Source organism: Loxodonta africana, chromosome 8 (genome assembly GCF_030014295.1).
Source record: "Loxodonta africana isolate mLoxAfr1 chromosome 8, mLoxAfr1.hap2, whole genome shotgun sequence".
In the NCBI taxonomy this organism is placed as follows: Eukaryota; Metazoa; Chordata; class Mammalia; order Proboscidea; family Elephantidae; genus Loxodonta; species Loxodonta africana.
The window spans coordinates 37,857,893-37,873,768 of record NC_087349.1 but is presented as its reverse complement, the minus strand read 5'-3'; the positions used below and the strand labels follow the sequence as shown (position 1 = coordinate 37,873,768).

The 15,876-nt window shown below is 36.8% G+C and overlaps 1 protein-coding gene across 22 annotated transcripts in view; it reads right to left on the bottom strand.

Moving 5' to 3' along the window:
- IMMP2L (inner mitochondrial membrane peptidase subunit 2) overlaps positions 1–15,876 on the bottom strand; it is a 1,024,913-nt gene that overhangs the window by 970,588 nt on the left and 38,449 nt on the right. The window lies entirely within an intron of this gene.

Sequence of the window (15,876 nt, the reverse complement as noted above, 5' to 3'; positions counted from 1 at the left end):
GGCAGGGCTGGGTGGGGGGGCGGGGGGTTGGGGGGTAGAGGGGTAGGAGGAGCAGGACTATCAAATTAACAAATTCCCTTCTCATTCATCTGTGAAAAATTGTATGTAAAAGTGACATAACTTATGGTATCTTATATGTCCAACTGATGGCTGACAAGCTGAAGAAAAGCTTTCTCTGATAGCTTTTGTATTAAAATGTCATTGGTTGGAAGTCCAGGCAATTGTAACTGTCTTTCATTTTTAATATTCTCACATTAGTTAATTAATTAATGAGCATTTATTAAGAGTTTTTATACTAAGCACTGTACTAGGCACAGCAGAAAATACAAAAGAAATTCATAATTGAGCTCTTCCTACATTGGATTAAGGGATGCTGTTTAATTTTTTTTAATGGTTTTGTTGAGAAGCAGCAGCTGATGGGTATGCAGAGGGAAAAAAATGTTTCCTCTTTACAAATAAATGTGTATGTTTAATCATTAAGCAAAGTTACGTGGACTTTTTTTTTTTTGTAACTGTGGGACTTCTCACAGCCTTTAATATGCTAATGTATATTTTGAATCTTCAAGAAAGGATTTAGTAAGCAGCATTTCTAAACTTATTCGATCAGGAATTCTTTGTTTTCTTGGAGCTCAATTAATTAACATCTTTTTGTACTGGGTCTACAGTGTGACAAGTGGGGGATTGTCTATACAGAACTAAACCTATTATGCAATCTGAAATTATGGTTTAAATGTGTAGTTTATTTTATTCCTGAGAGTTATAGACTGTATGCATGATTATTTTAAATATTTTTAAAATATTAAATAGAGACAATAAAAGCAATTTTCTAAAGCACTTTCTTACCTCAGTTTATACTTGTCAGTCTCCTTTCAAAGATAGTTAGTAAAGACATTTAATAAACTTTGAGAAAAGTTATTTTTGTTTGGGGGAGAAAGACCTTACTAATGGAGATTTTGCAGAAAAATGTGATGCCGACTTTGTGGTATATAAACTTCTAAAATTTTTGGTAAAATAAAGTTAAAAAAAAAAAGAATAACCCTCATTCTTTTCTTGATAAAAGAATTTACACCAAGTTGAAAACCAATCGAGAGCTTTATGGATTTGTGATTTTTTTCACTACCTTTGGATAATTGCAATATTTTTTGAGGCTGATTCTTAATCCAAAATTTTAAATATGTCTCCATTTTCTCCATTACTCTGACTTAAGTCACATTCCTTGACAATATATTTCCAGCATTTTCTACGTATTCTCTAATTTTGTATGTTTTCTTCGTAATTAAACACAGTTGACCAATTCAATTATAATGAATATCTGACTAAAACTAAAGGGGCACCAAATTTGATCCCATGTCGTGATTTTAATGTTTGTCTGAATTATATTCTCACTAGTATTAAAAAAAAAAAAAAATTCTTCTTTTTTTTTTTAGTACTTTCACTAGAACTTTCATATTCCCAAAAAAATAAGATTAAAGTGCATTAGAATATTTAAATAATTGCACAAACATTATAAAAGGATAGAGGTGATAAAGCTGCCAAGGTCAAAGCTGGCTTTCAGACAACAGTACCCTGCAATGATGTGAAATGTTTATCAGTGAAGGATGAAAGTCCAGGCTCCAAGTGGTGCAAACAGTTAATGCTAACTGAAAGGCTGGAGGTTCTAGTCCACCCAGAGATGCCTTGGAAGAAAGGCCTGGTAATGTACTTCTGAAAAATCAGCCATTGAAAACTCTATGAAACACAGTCCTACTCAGACACACAGGGGGTCACCATAAGTCAGAGTCCACTCAACAGCAACTATTTTTTCAACATAGAAAAGATGATTTAGATACGTAGGTGTGCGTTGGATGGAGGTGCACGTTACCTGAAAGTCAGGCATCCTAAAGCTGAGGACTGCCTGAAATACAGGAACCAACAACATGCTGTAAGAATTCAAGATCTAATTCATACTGTGTTAGGAGTCCTTCATGGAGGAGGAGACATTTGGGCAGGACTCTGAGCAATAAATAGGATCCCCACAAACTATTCCAGGCTGAGGAGAGCAGCTGAGATATGAAAATACATGGTGTGTCTCAGGGAGTAATTTGGTAGTGCAAAGTATAGAGTGTATGAAGGATAGAGAAGTAAATGAGACTAGAAAAAAATAGATTGAGGCCAGATCATTAGTGCTAACAAGTTTAAACTTTATTCTCTAAGTAACTGGGAGCTCAGCAAAGTTTCTGAGCAGAGGACATGATCCGTGTCTCAGAACAATTACTTTGGTGAGACCATAGGGAATAGAAGAGACTAGAATGAGGCAGGGAGACAGGGAGGCTAATTAGGATGTTATAATTGTCTAGTAAGAAATGATAAAGACTTGATTGAATGGAAAAGAAGTGATAAATAGGAGAAACATTTCAAAAAGAAAATTAACTGAGTTCAGTGAGTAAATCAATTAGAAATGTATTTGGATCCAAGAAACAGAATTTTTGATGAACAGGGCTTAACATATAGAGGCTTACTATATTTTTACACAACTAAGGTGCATGTTATACATTTTTCGCCAACTGTGCAACCCCCTCGTGCAATATTTTCCTGCGTGCAATATACATGTTATATGTGTGGGTACATTATGTACGTCGGAGCATTATTTGCTAAAAACGTGTTATTTTACCCAAGTAAGAGCAGGTAGGTGGCTGCTGGTGTTGGCGCAGAAGCTTGACAATATGAAGGACCACATTCTCAGTTCTCTTGGTTTTTCCCTCATGGTGCTGTAGCTCCAGCCTTCGAATCCACATTCCAGGAAGGAAGAAGGAATGGGGGATGATTCTAACTTCCCTTCTCCCAGAGAAGTAAAAGCTTTGCTAGAACAATCCTCCTTTCCACAGAAGACATTTGATATCATGGGCCAGAACTGGGTCACATAGAGCTCCTAGCTGTAGCAAAGGATGGGAAAGTAGGGAATAAGCGTATCTTGATTGTCTGAGACTGGCCATGGTCCATGACTAGGGGCTCAGCACATTGTCCTTTTGGGGAAAAATGTATTAGCAAGGAATAAATAGTCATGGGATATTAGGTAGACAACAGGGTTTGTTGCAGTGACTAATTGGATATAGGAATTGAAGGAGAGGGAGCAGTTTCAAAGAACAGGAGTCTTGGGGGGTGGGGGATATCACTACCATGGGTTAAACATGTTGACTATGAGGCATTTGGGAAATACCCACACAGAGATATTAAGCAAGAATTGGGATTATGATTTTAGAATTGAAGAGTGAGGTAAAGAAAGACTACTGGAAAAAGAAAGCTTCATCAAACAATAGTTTATAATATAAGAAAGAATAAAATTGTGGTGCTTAATTGCCTACTTCAACACAATTGTTTCTCTCCCATTTCCAAATTCTATCCCTGTGTGGCAGAAACAGACGAGGAAGCTAGCATTATTGAGGGTTATGAACTTGGCCTGTGAGGACCAATGAGTATCCACCAACTAAGTTTGAAAGAGCCATTAGCTCTGCTTTGATTTCCCTTTGCCTTAGTAGCATATTTAGCAGCACCTCCTAAACTGCACTGTGGATTACTGTCTCTATTCGTTTTGTTTTGTTTTAATAAGACAATAATAAACACTAAGCATAATGTTATATCCTCAGTGCTTCTAATGTAATTTGTTCAAATTTCTAGTACCACATTTATACCACTGCGTTGTAATTATCATTCTGTCTCCCTCTCTTGACTTCAAGTTTCTTGAGGACAATGCACCATTTTTTATCCATATTTGGATCTCAATTACTGCCTCAGTTACCTAATGCTGCCATAACAAATATACCACAACTGGGTGGCTTTGTTGTTGTTAGTTGTCATCAAGTCGGCTCCAACCCATGGCAACCTTATGTGTAACAAAATGAAACATTACATGATCCTGAGCCATCTCGTGAGCATTGGTATGTTTGAGTCTACTGTTCCAGCTATTGTGTCAATCCGTCTCATTGCGGGTTTCTCTCATTTTTATTGACCTTCTACTTTACCAAATATGATGGCTTTTTCTAGAGATTGGTCTTTCCTGATGCCCTGTCCAAAGTAAGTCAGTCAAAGTCTTGCCATCCTTGCTTCTAGGTAACATCCTGGTTGTATTTCTTCTAACACTAATTGGTACATTCTTCTGGCAGTCCAAAGATTTTCAGTATCCTTCATCAACACCACAGTTTGAATGCAACAATTCTTCTTCAGTCTGTCTTTTTCATTATCCAATTTCTGCATGCATATGAGGCAATTGAAAAAGATCAGGGCTTGGGTCAGACACACCTTAGTCATCAGAGAGACATCTTTGCTTTTGAAAACTTTCAAGAGGTATTTTGCAGCACATTTGCCCAGTGCAATACATTGTTTGATTTCTTGATTACTGCTTCAGTGGACACTGATTGTTGACCCATGTAGAAGGAAATTATTGACAACTTTAATTTCTTCTCCATTGTTTGGCTTTGAAGAACAGGAATTTATTGTCTCACAGTTTTGGAGGCAAGGAGTCTGAACTCAGAGCATTGAATTCAGGGCATCGTCTGGGGCCCACACTCTCTGGCTATAAATCCAAATCAGGGCATAGGCTCTAGGGAAAGTTTCTTTTCAGCTTCTGGCAGCCCCTGGCAACCCTTGGCTTATAGACAGATCCTCATATGGTCTCTTCTTCCAGTGTATGTGTCTCTGTTTTCCCTTTTTATAAGACATCACTCAGAGGAATTAGGTTTAGGACCCACCCTACTCTGCTATGGTTTCATTAACGTAATAAAAGAAAAATCTCTTTCCAAACAGGGTCACGTCCACAGGTACAAAAGTTAGGACTTCAGCATATCTTTTTGGAGGATACAATTCAGTCCACTACTTAGCACAATATTCCACATTTAAGTAATTTATGTACTAACTGTAAGCTGAATTAGCAATAACAATAGTGGTTAAGGGCACAGGCTATCTAATTAGACTACCTGGGATAAATTGATTCTATTACTTATTAGCTCTATGACTTGGGTAAATTACTAAACCTCTCTGTGCTTCTGTTTCTTCTTCATAATCTGGAAAAATAATAAGATCCTCCTCATAAAACTGGATTAAATGGATTAGTACATTTAAAGAACTTAGAATAGAATAGCATTGGGCACATAGTACATGTTCAGTATATGATCAGTATTCCAAATATCAGCCAGTGAAAACCCTAGGGATCACAACAGACCAATCCCCAGCTTATCATGGGGCTGGCCCAGGACCAGACAGTGTTTTGTTTCATCGTACATGGGGTTGCCATGAGTTGCGGGCCAACTGGATGGCAGCTTACAACAACAATCATTAAATATGTTATTGAATTTTTAAATAGAATAAAGCCTTTAGGCATTCCCTACTCCTATCCTTGCTTGTTAGTTCATTTTACATCTTCCTGTTTATTTGCCTCATAGCAATATCATGATGTTAATTAATTCGTCTAATAAGTCCCATGAGGGCAAAAGACTTGTCTATTTAGCTCTCCGCTCAGCCCATGCTTAACACAGCACCTGCATACAGTAGAGATCAGTCCACAGTTGGTTAAAGGAACACTTTACCTTCTGTAAAGTCTAATTGAAATCGTTCTCACACAACCAGCATTTCAAACTCCTTTTAGTTCAAAGTTAGAAGAAAGGTAAGCTGCAGTAACAAAACACTTTCAGGCAGATCTGGGAAAGAACTTCTTATTATTTCTAGGACTCATAGCTATTTCTAGGACTAACTACCTGAAAATAGGATTATGCCTTGTATCACTACATTTAACACACTCATTTTTATATTCCCCTATCTCGGAGGGTAATGACTCCAATCTCACACATTCTATCTTAACTTTGATTTACTATACTGCCAGCTCTTCAGGGCAGTTATGACATTGGAATAACTAACAATAACATCACATTTTTAGAGAAAAACTGATCACTCACTGGAGTAAAGTTAGAGGTTATTTCATAGGAAATTTTTTTTTCCTTAATATGATCTATATAGAGGGAGAGTCAATGCTGAAGAATCAGATTTGTAAAAAATTGATCCCACTGTTGGGACACTAAAAGGATTTGTGAAATTAAAACTAATATAATTTTTACAGCATTAAACATCAAGTTTCAAAAGCAAAATACCTTTATGAAGCATAAAGCCTTTCACATCACTTTGTTCTGCCATCCTTCTATACATTTGCCCGGCGAGGACAGCAACAAAGGAGGAATATGTAAATATTTTAATCACTTCTAACGTGCCATCTGTGACAATTGACTGTGCTGAAATCAGAAAGGTTGGGAACACTTTTCCATTTCTTTAAGGTCACCAAGGACAGACAAGCTCAGGACATACTGTATTTGTCAGAAGCCAAAGAGATGACTAGAGAGGTGGCAATGACAAATCTTTTCTAGGCTCAGCTCATTTTACTGAAGAATGTGTGTCCCCTTCTGACATTTATCAAAAGAAATTCAATTTTATAGAAAGAAGGATGTCAAATAATAGTACATTGCTAACACTCATTCTATTGCTGTCAGAAGGGCAGATGGGGGCAGAAAGGAAAAGCGTGCATGGAAGAGAAAGTCATTCCAGCAAGCAGCAGAAAACCAAACAGGGTGGAAGGTCAGGACTAATATACTTAACAGACTTGAATACATTTCTAATTAAATCACCAATTTTTGAGATCCGTCTGAGTGCCTGGTTCACGCTTTGGAGTACAGTTTTTTTCAAATATAAGAAATGATACAAAGTCTTTTTTGTTTGTTTGTATTAATTGCTGTTCTGTAGCATCAGGGAAGAAAGCTAATGAAACCTGGTAAAACCCCACAGCACCTGGTACGAGGACGTGCGCCCTGTGGACAAGCAATCAATATTTCTTACGGTGATGATGATTATTTTTCTCTGGCAGAAAAGGACGTTCTGGGTCAAAAAGTAAAACCAAAAATTGTGGCAGAGATATGTGAAAAATAGAAGTCAGATTAACATCAAAGGAAGGAATTCTGTCGGGAGACTAATGATGAAGCCTCCAAAATACTATAACAAGTCATAGTGTTTTACCATGCTGCGTAAAAATATTGGATTAGGGTACAAATTAAATCTCTTTCTCTGTGAGGAGTTTCTGCAGAACGTAAGCAATTAGGTTGCTTTCTAGAGAAGGCAGGAAGCTTGATTAACAGACCCAAAAAGAGAGCATAGGGAAGATGGGTTTAGCACCAGGAGGTGAAACACCAACTGTTAGGCAAATTGACTTTTCCCAAAATGTTAGATAATGTCAATCAAGGACTGAAAAAAAAATATATATATATATACATATATATATATACGTATATGCATATATTTTTTAAATGCCCATGTTCTCTGGCCTTAAACTAGTAATTCAGTTTAACAATAAGAGCCAAGGGAGGTTCTTCTAAGTAAATGCTAGTGATGTATGTGTTCCAGTCTCTTCTCCTGAGGTGAGTACTGAGATGCTAGAGAAAAGTTAACTGTGAAACAGGTGTTTGCTTCTGCATTAACCAACATTTCAAATATTTGGTGGTACCCTGGCTAAGGGTGGAGCCCTGGTGGCTCAGTGGTTAAGAGGTTGGCTGCTAACCAAAGGTTGGCAATTTGATTCCACCAGCTGCTCCTTGGAAACCCTATGGGGCAGTTCTATTCTGTCCTGTAGGATTGCTATGAGTCGGAATCCACTCAAAGGCAACAGGGTTTGTTCTGAGTAGTGTAGCCTCTGGGAGGTGACTATTCCATGCAAACCCTGGCAGTTTTATTTAGAATAGGAACTCTAAGGTGCAGCTAAAATAAGTCAAAGAAAACAATACTTCTGTGCATTTTTCCCCACAAATAAGGCGTTTTGCTAAGTCCAGAGGCACTAAACCGGGGATCCAGTAAAAACCGTAACTATTACACTCAATCTCCAAATTTGTACTTATTGTATTTGAGATTTTCAAATCCAAGGCCCTAAAAGTTATATAGAATATTTAAAAATTTATCTGTTATCGGGTGTCTTTCATTGAACAAAATTAAATCAAGTTTAAAACCCATTGCCCTCGAGTCAATTCTGACTCATAGTGACCCTCTAGGGCAGAGTAGAGCGGCCCCATAAGTTTTCCCAGGAGCAGCTGGGAACTGTAGACCTTTTGGTTAACAGCCACAGCTCTTAACCACTGCACCACCAGGGCCCCAAATCAAGCTCATAGAATAGAAATAGGATGTTTTTGCTCCTTCCTGGAAGATTTTGAGAAGAATAAATAGTATAGTATAGACTATCTTCTAAAAAAAAAATGGCATTAATACTTATTTTCACAAGAAGTATTAGCAGCACAGATCTCTAGGTGTGAAAATTTGCATTAAGCAGGTCATAAACATTTGCATAAACTCTTTTGAATATAGACAATAAATAATAACAAAATAAGTTAACATATTTTTCGCTTTTCATATTACGGTTTCTTTTTTTTTTTTTTGGTTTTTTTATTAGGGGTTGGCTGCCTGTTTCTCTAAAGGACCAGATAGTAAATATTTTCACCTTTGCATTCCAGGCAGACTCTCACAATTACTTAGCTCTACCGCTGCAGCACAGAAGTAGTCGTAGACAATACTTAAGGGAATGGGTTTGACTGTGTTCCAATAAAAAATTATTTTCAAAAACAGGCAGTGGACTTTGGCCTACAGGTCATAGTTTGCAGACCGATGCATCATGGCCTCATCTTTTTCCTTCATGTCTTTTCACGGGTCCTCTGTCACGGAGTCACAGCATTTGAAATGCAGCAAGGCTGTGGCTATAGATCAAACACCGTACAGGGAGAACGCAGGGAGAATCTTGAGAATCGGTTAAAAATCTCTGCTAACTCGTTAATGAAATATACACCAGGAAACATGGAGTTGACAGTTCCTTCCCCACTCTGCTGCCTGAGAGATCTTTCTAAAATACAAATTTGATCCTAGACCTCCCTTGCTTAAAATGCTTCACCTGCAGCTTAAAGCCCAGGCTCTTTAACTTGTCACAATTTTCCCCTCTAAGGCAGACCCTGCTTTCCTCCCTTACACCATCTCTTGTCACCCCTTCCCTCTCACATACTCTACTCCAGCTACATGAAAGGACTTGTAATTTCCAGATTGAAACCTGTTCTCTTGCCTGCCAATCTATGCACTTACTACTCTCACTGCCTGGAACACTCCTCTCTAAATATCTCTGACCTTGCTAACTCCTTGAGGACTAAGCTTAGGTATTTTAGGTGACTTTAATTTCCAGACTATATTTTCAAGGCCTCCTCTGCATACCTATATTATAATATTCTCTCATCTATTGATGAGTATCTGCTCATCTATTGGGTGCCACAAACGATTGTTTGGCTAACTGAAAGATTGGCAGTTCAAACACACCCAGAGGTGCCTTAGAAGCAGGGACAGATTACCCAATAAGCAAGGTATGCACACACTTACTTGGGCTTACTTACTAATCTGTAGTACATAATTTCACGTTTTGATGTGATGAAAAACACATTTTTGTGCACAATTTCACCTGTTTTTCACCACATCAAAGAAAATTAGCCTGTGCATACCTGGTTTGCTGGTTAATCGGCCCCTACTCGGAAGACAGACCTGGCCATCTGCTTCCAAAAGGTCACAGCCTTGATAACCCTATGAAGTAGTTCTACTCTGCAAACATGGGGTCCCCATGAATCAGAATTGACTTAACTGCAACTAACAACAAAAACAACCTTCCTTTAAATAAAATTTAAAACTCTTAAAAGCTGCAACTTCATTTTCCTAGAGTATGGTGCCTGGCATGTGGAAGACAATCAGTAAATAATTATTAAATGAATAAATGAAATATTAATTAAATGAGCTTTGGCATCCCCACTTCAGACTATAATTTCAGTTGTTCCCAACTGTGAGCAAGTTATTTTCTTTTGCATATTATCTATGAACGGTGCTCAAACAGCTAACAGAAAAGTGAAAAAAAAAATCAGTTAGATTGGTTACTCAATATCATATAAGGGAAAAATCTTTTTAACCCAAGTTATCATTTTTTTCAGATTATAATTAATAATATAGTTTGTTGTTGCCATTGTTTTTGTTTCTATAGATATAATCTTAGGGACACTTGCTACAATACCCATCAGTATTAATAAAGTCACTTTGCATTTACCCTTTAAGTAGAAATCTTTTCTCAACTCCTAGTCTTAGGACAGCTAGAGTTTATTTGAACAGCAATTAAACATTTATGGGGTCTACAGGAGACATGATTAAATACTACATAAAGAAAAAATTCTGTTTCAGTGGGAAACAATGCATTATCTTTATACAACATATCCTTCTGGGTTATCAAATCAGAAGAGATGCTGAACCTTCCCTAGCTTAAATTTGTATGAATAAAATGCTGTTAATACAAACATTTCAGAAATTCAAGGCCGTATGCGAAGTTCCTAGAGATTTGTCAATGCCCTCACTGTCCAAGACATGTTTCTATTTATCAGCGTCCTGGTGCTGCTTTGCCTGATGTTAGACAACAACAGTATAGTGTTATCAGTCATAAATAAAAAATAATTCAGTATTTTTATATATCATCTTTATAGAGATATAATTCACATACAATTCACCCATTTAAAGTCTACATTCAAGGGTTTTTAGTATAATTAGAGTTATGTAAGCACTACCATAATTTTAGAACATTTCCTCATCCCCGGAAAGAAACCCTGGACCCATTAACAGCTCCCCACCCAGCATTTCTCTGCAAACCCATCAGCCCTAGGCAATCACTAATCTGCTTTCTGTCTCTATAAATTTACCTATTCTGTGCATTTCATAGAAATGGAATCATACAATATGCGATCTTTTGTGACTGGCTTCTTTTCCTTAGCATGAGGTTTTCAAGTTTCACCCATCTTGTAGTCTGTACCAGTACTTCACTCCTTTTTATTGCCAAATATTATTCTATTTATGGATTTACATTTGACCATTTATCAGTTAATGGACATTAGGGTTGTTTCTACTTTTTGTCTTTTATGAATAATGGTGCCGTGAACATTTACACAGAAGTTTTTGTATGGATATATGTTCTCATTTCTTTTGGGTATATACCTAGGAGTGGAATTGCTGGGTCATGTGAAACTATGTTTAACTTTTTGAAGAACTGTCAAAATGTTTTCAAAAGCATCTACGCCATTTTACATTCCCACCAGCAGCGTTTGAAGGTTCCAGTTTCTCCACATCCTTGCCAACATTTGTTACATCTTTTCTATTATAAGCATCCTAGTAGGTGTGAAATGGTATCTCTTTTGGATTTTGATTTTGATTTGCCTGATGGCTAATGATATTGAACATCTTTTCATGTGCTTGTTATCCATTTGTATGTATTCTTTGGAGAAATGTTTACTTAAATCCTTTGCCAATTTTTTAATTGGGTTGTCTTTTTGTAGTTCAAGTGTAAGACTTCTTTATATATTCTAATATAATACCTTTATCAGATACATGATTTGAAAGTATTTTCTCTCATCCTGTAGGATGTCTTTTCACTTTCTTGATGGTATCCTTTGAGGTAGAAATTTGGTGAAATCCCATTTATCTATTTATTCTTTTGTCACTTGTGCTTTTGATATCATATCTAAGAAGGCTTCGCCTAACTCAAGGTCACAGATATTTACCCCTTATATTTTCTTCTAAGAGTTTTATAGTTTTAGCTCTTATATTTAGACCTATTATCCATTTTGAGTAAAAGTTTGAGTATGGTGTGAGGAAGGAGTCCAACTTCATTCTTTTGTATGTGGATATCCAGTTGTCATATTTACGAATAATGCTTATCTAATCAAATTTGACTAGATTCTTTTAAGAAACTAAGGTTTCAGACTTCATGGAGCCAATGCTTACAACAATTTCTTGGGTAAATCAGCTTGGTAAATGGCTTACGGGCTTCCCAGCTTTCCAGGTAAGTAAGAAAGGTCTCTCACTGGCAGGCCCAAGAATCTTAGAATATTTGAGGGACCATGAGAAAATTTCTCCCAAATTTATATAGTTATAAGAAATTTTATAGATACTGAGTTAAATCAGCAGTAAGTTTGTGGCTCTCCATAATAGTACAGTAGCTTGCAGCCTGCATTGTGGTCACAGCAACCTATGTTTGAATCAGAGTTCCGGCAGCTTCTGGTCTTTATCTTGGAGTGCTGGTGGCTCAGGGTTAAGAGCTTGGCTGCTAACCAAAAGGTCAGCAGTTTGAATCCACCAGCTGCTCCTTGGAAACCATATGGGGCAGTTCTCCTCTGTCCTATAGGGTCCCTATGAGTCAGAATCAACTCAACGGCAACAGGTTTGGGTTTTTTGGCTTGGCAGGTTAAACCTGGTAGTGAACTCTTGGTTTGGCTTCCGAGTTTTAGGACAGCAAATAACAAGAGGATTTTAAAAATCCAATTTGAGACTCTCCATTAAAACTTCCAGCAAAGCAACCTTAAAAAAACCCACATATTAAAGTAACATTCTTGTTGTACCTATATAATCAGGCCAAATCTAAAAACACCAGTCTTATTTGTGGTTAGGAATAATATTTTGAGTTTTTTTTTTTTTTTTAATTTAAAAAAATGTGTTTCAATAGAAAACTATGTGTTGGCTACACACAGCACATCCTTCTGGGTTATCAGGTTCTAGCTTCTCATTTCCTTGAGCTATTTTAAGATTCTTTGTAAGCTGGTAGACATTCACAGTCTGTCTTGTGCAGTAGAGATTTTATTCCTCTCCCCCATGTGGAAAGCCAGTTTTGCTTCCATTTGTAGTTCAATTCCTTTACTCCATCCATATAAATTTGTGCCTTTTGACTTCCTTTGAACTGGTTATAACATCTGTCTGGTATCTTACCAAATGAGTGAACTAAAATTTTAACACATGTTCATATTTATATTTGCATCAGAGTCATGATTCTACCTTTTTTCTGAAAATTTTAACAATACGCTTCAAAGTGGGATGGAGATAAAATCAGATGAGAGAACAGGACTAATGAAAATGCACAGGTTTTAGACATACCTCATTTGGAGTATTTATAGATGATGAAACAAAGTCTCAGAGAGGTTGACTTGCCCAAAGTGACTGAACCAGAGTGTGAGAATGGTAGGGATTAAGGGTAGGCAATAATTAATGGAAAAAGAAATTAAAATGACCAGGAAATATGAGGGGGAAAGTGCTTAGTCTCACAGTTGTTGTGTGCCATTGAGTTTATTCCTACCCTACATAGTAGAACTGCCCCATAGGGTTTCCTAGGTTATAATCTTTATGGGAGCAGATCACCAGGTCTTTTCTCTCAAAAAGTGGCTGATGGGTTCGAACCACCTAATTTTTGGTTAGCAACCAAGCACTTAACCATTGCGCCACCAGAACTCCTTTTTGAACCTTACTAGTAGTCTCAAATGCCCAAATTAAAGAAGAAAAGAAAACAAGAGCTATATTTTCTTATCTTAAAGATTGGCAAACAAAAGAGTGATACCATCCAGTGCAGACAAGGAGGTGGCAGCAACAGGCTCACTCCTTTGTGAGTAGAAAATCAAAAACCCACAGCCATCGAGTTAATTCCAACTGATAGCAACCCATAGGGTTTCCAAGGAGCACCTGGTGGATTCAAACTACTGACCTTTTTAGTTAGCAGCTATAGCTCATAACCACTAAGCCACCTGGGTTTTTCCTGTGAGTGCGAGTGCAAGTTGATATAAAGTCTCTGGGAGGCTATTTAGTAATATTTATTAACATTTAAACTCAGGTACCATTTAACCTAGCATTTCTACTTTAGATACCTAATAAGTGAAATGCTTGCACAAATATGTAGTCAAAAAAGATTATTACCAATATAGTTTGTAATAAAAAAAAAAAAACTTGGGAACAGCCTAAATTCCTATCAATAAGGGATTATTTCAGAACAGAATACATAGAATGATCCATTTTTTTTGTTTAAAACATACACATATAGTAGTTACTTTAGCTACAGTATTTGTTTTATTTTTTGTATTTTGTAATTTTTTGTATTATTTTTACAAAATAAAAAAATGACATAATGAAGATATAACCATAAAAGAATATAATCTTTTGAACTTGGTACAATATCCTCCACTCTTTCATGAAGGACAACAACACACAAATTAATACTCATTTTTGATGCACCAATAAAGAATTGTCAGTAGAGATGGAAGTGTTGTGAAGTAGCACTCTAAATTTGGCCAATATGTGGTTGAGAGGGGTCAATACTCACTAGTCACTAAGATTTTCTGTGGGATACGCACAATATTCAGACAAGGACTTAATAAAGATCTACCCACCCAGACTAATCCAATCATAACCCTTTACCTAACAAATCATCAAAGGTCTTTGGGTAAATAATTGTGAGAATTATATCCAAATGATTTTGAACAACTTATGGACTATGGAATTTATACACACATATACACACATGAAATGACTAGACTTACTTTGACTGTAGCACCCACTGAAGAATAACTGGTTAATGAATTAATGCTGAACAATCTGAATACACGTCATGTGAATAATCACTTATAAATGAATTAATTCAAATGGAACTAATATACTTTAAAAAGTTATTTGTGCAGTTAATTGATTTCAAGCTGAATATACTTCAAATTTTAAACAGACTAATTTGAAGCAGAGCCTTTAGTGGGTACATACCATATTATCATTTTAAGAATGTAAATCATAAGTTACACTTAAATACTATAGGAAATACATTTGATCCAGCAACCAAACCAATGTCATGGCTTCCTATCCATAAATATCATGGCAAATAAGAACACTTACCATTTACCACAACAATATTTAACATTTACCACAGGCTTAGTGCACTAGAATTACTCTGTCAGTTGTGCTTCAAAGCAACCCAATGAGGTAGGTAATGATTATCCCAGAGAGTAATTTGAAACACAGAGAGAGAAAATGATTGACTCCAGATTACCCAGAGAGTCAAAGCTTGGACCAATATCCAGAAGTGAGCTCCATTATTTAGGAAGCTGTATTTTGGTGTGTTTTACTCATGAAAACTGTTTTGGAAAAGTAACACACATATCCACATACACACCCCTCAGCAAGGCTATGTGTATGGACTAGAAAACAGAATTGTCCCCAACAATTTCCATTTCAAGTTTATTTGCTCTTCAATATGCAGTTTTCAATTGCTTTCTGTTTACACCAAAGTGAAAACACGAGGAAATAGGCATAATGTGGAGCAAAAAGCATATAGGGAAGCTGTTCAAAATTTCTTGGCAGTGATGGTGTTTGGCTATGTCCTCTGCAGTCTAATTCTCCTCATATTTCTTAGGACTGGGCTCTGAATATAGCAAACAACCAGTGGATGCTACCCATAGACTGAGAGAACTGGAACAGGAGATTGTCTTTCCCAGGAGAGCCTTGACAAGCATTTATCTGCCTAGAGTGAATTGTTGGTGGATGGATTATAATTCTGGAGACTACACACATACACACATATTTCCCTTCATGGTTGGTTTTAACATCAAAATAGTTAAATACAGCCTCTTCTGATGTGATACTTGTCTGCCACCCTCCCCCATTAGAGAAGCCGATTTCTGAATAAATTCTCTTGTACATGCATTTTAAAGGTGTGTAATTAACTGGTAACAGGTTGTTAGGTAGCTGATGAGGTGTGAACCAGCCACTAATTTGTTTTATTTACAACTTTCCTTGCACTTGAAGATGACAGCATGGTGTTTTTCATTCCCTGCTTACTTCATCAGATTAAGAAGTGATTTGTGGAGCCATTTTTAATTCCTCAAATTCCATTAAAAAGGAATCTCCAGGAGAGTCTTAATCAGGCATAATAGGCACTAAAATACGATCACACAGCAGCACTTCTAGTGTGGCCCTCATTCAGCTGTCCCAGTCAGGGATTGCCTTCAGTTAACTGAA